Genomic DNA, 2723 nt, shown 5'->3' with positions numbered 1-2723 from the left:
CCCAAGGATTGCATTGGGCCCCGAGGTACCTGAAAGATTCCTCGAGGCCTGACAGTTGCAGGGCCGTACCCCCCAGAACCCATGGGGGACAGTCATTGATCGTGTACGCGCCCTTGCAAGCCCGGACGTGGAAGCCGAAGCATTTCCTCAGATTGACTTTAAGGCCGGTCACTTGACAAAAGGAGTCCAATACCTTCAGATGATTTGCCATTCCCGTCCAGGACCCGCTTACCAGCACGAGGTCATCGGCGAACGCCAGACTCGACACCGAATGACCTTCGAAAAGATACCCGTTACCACCTCTTTCGACTTCATTGATGAGAGGATCCATGGCCAGGTTAAAAAATAGCGGGGATAAGGAATCACCTTGCTTTACACCTACCCTCAATGCTATACTCGGAGTGACACCACCTCCGACCGTGACACGCGTCACGCTGTCCGTGTAGAGTTGCTGGATCATCTCTACCATGTGTAGGTCCACCTTAACCATTCCGAGCGCTGCGAGCAGATGCTCATGGGAAACCGAGTCAAAAGCCTGAGCGAAGTCAATCGACACCACTGCGAGTGGGCTGCTACACTCGGTCTTGCAGTGACGGATCAGGCCCCGGAGGACCTCGATGTTTTCAGAACATCCGGGGGTAGGACGGAACCCCCTCTGACTAGGGTGGAGCGGACAGGCCGGAGCCAGTCGCTTCGACAGGATCCTAGTGAATACCCGTAAAATCATTGATCCAATGGTGATCGGCCTCCAGTTTCCGATCTCCCTCGCCAGCCTAGGATCTACTGATTTGGGTAGCAGTATCGTTCGACAACACTTCAGGCGTGTAGGAATGATTCCAGTGACCCACCACATGTTGAACATACGTGTGAGGGCCTCACCCTCAGGGTCCCATTCAAGCAAATCCTGCTTACCGATACCATCCGGACCCGGGGCGGAATTCTTCGACACTTGTCGAAGGCAGAGCAACACCACCTCTTCCGAAATGAGCCCAGCCAGGAGATCGTTGTCCGCGTGTTCCCCCGCCCTGAAATGAACCAGCCCGCGGAAAAAATGTTTTTTCTTCCCACTTGCTCTTGTACGCCCTGAATACCGAATGCAGGGGGATCTGGCACCTCATCGGAACCGCTCCGTCCAGGATCTCCCCCGCCAGGCGGGCTGGGTCAATTTGATACAAGTGCTGACACCTGCTGTAGACTTCCTTCCGAAGCTGGCCCTTAGGCAGTCTACGCAGAACACTATGGGGAATACGACCTCTTTTGCGGCGAGAGGGTGCTGAGCCATTTCTTGCTTCAGGAGTCAACCCCTGAAGCAGTGAGGAAGTTGCTGCCTCGACCATTGCAGGTAACTGGTCACTGCCTTCCAACCAAGCTTTTAGGACTGGGATGTTGTCCGCGTCGTCGCCCTCCAACGCATCGATCATTTCGCGAACGAGCTCTCGGAGACGTACCTTGAGCCCGCTCTCTGACCGGGAGGTTGTTGTGTGAGGGACCGGCGAACTCGCAACAGGCTCGAGTGGCATAACTCCACCATCCATAGAGACATTTACTCGCATGCGCTTCGAACTAGTCGAAGCGTCCGGGTCACTTACCAACGAGGCCCGCGTAGTTCCTGCCTCCACCGCCTCCCCAATGGGACCAAGTGTCGCCATCAGCGACGCAATCCGTTTCCGGTTGCGCACAGCGGGGTGGACATGCATCTCGTGGATACTGAGGCCCCACTTGGTACCGAACTTGGCATCGCAAGCTTCACATAGGACGGGGCCCGGGGGCCTCGCCACCTGATGGCCCCTGCATTTAGGGACTTGGAAAGCGATCGCATGATGGTTGGGGGCCGTTTTCCCGCACGAGATAGACATATATCTTACCAAGACACCGCTATGCACTACTTTGGTATGCCTCCTCAGTTGTACCAGTGTCACCATCGATACTCCACATAGTGCGCACCTGTGTGCCACGTAAGGCATTCGGATCACCAGCCCAGTTGCTGTGACCTGGGCTGCCGGAGCAATGACCATGGCAGAGTCATCCTCCCACTCATCGACAGTTTGCACTGTCGCAGCGGCTTCTCGAGCATCACCACTTGTTCCGGGTTGGTCGGCTATGAGTAGTCTGGGTTCCCATCATCGCGATGTCACTCTCCCTAACGCGCGTGAGAACCACCGAGCACTCTCTTAGTCGTCCGTCAATTCCATTGTTGTTAACGCCTTGGCCACCGTCAGCACGGTGTACCCTGGCCAGGGGGGCACGGAGGGGGTCTGGCTCTAATGAAGTCGCGCAACCCCTACGCTTCTCCATGGTAGCTTGTTTAACCGGGCGACCTACCATCCGGGATGGGTTTCCACCAACAATCATTGGACAGAAGCGTCTGCCAAAGCACAACCGCCTGTATCCAGACAGTTATTTATTGAACAACCTGTCCCGGTCATAGAGTGTCACCTCTCGCGGTTCAGGAGGAAGAGGGCAGATGGAAACCTAGGCCCCTCCAGACCTCTTGCTCTGTATCTGCACGGCACTATCACCGTAGGCCTGTTGCTTAGAGCGTTTCTTCTTGACTACATAGCCCTCTCAAAGATCGCCCCAGCAGATCAAACTGCGGCAGAGTTGCATGCCTACAGACTTCGGGGGCTGACTTCCATTCCGCGCCATCGCTCTCAGCCTCGACCGACCATTTAACGATACGGGTTCTTTGAAGTTATCTCCGACTCCGCTCTCTGGCAAGTGGG

Source organism: Triplophysa dalaica, unplaced genomic scaffold (genome assembly GCF_015846415.1).
Source record: "Triplophysa dalaica isolate WHDGS20190420 unplaced genomic scaffold, ASM1584641v1 Contig20, whole genome shotgun sequence".
Lineage (NCBI taxonomy): Eukaryota > Metazoa > Chordata > Actinopteri > Cypriniformes > Nemacheilidae > Triplophysa > Triplophysa dalaica.
This window is presented reverse-complemented; position numbering follows the sequence as displayed.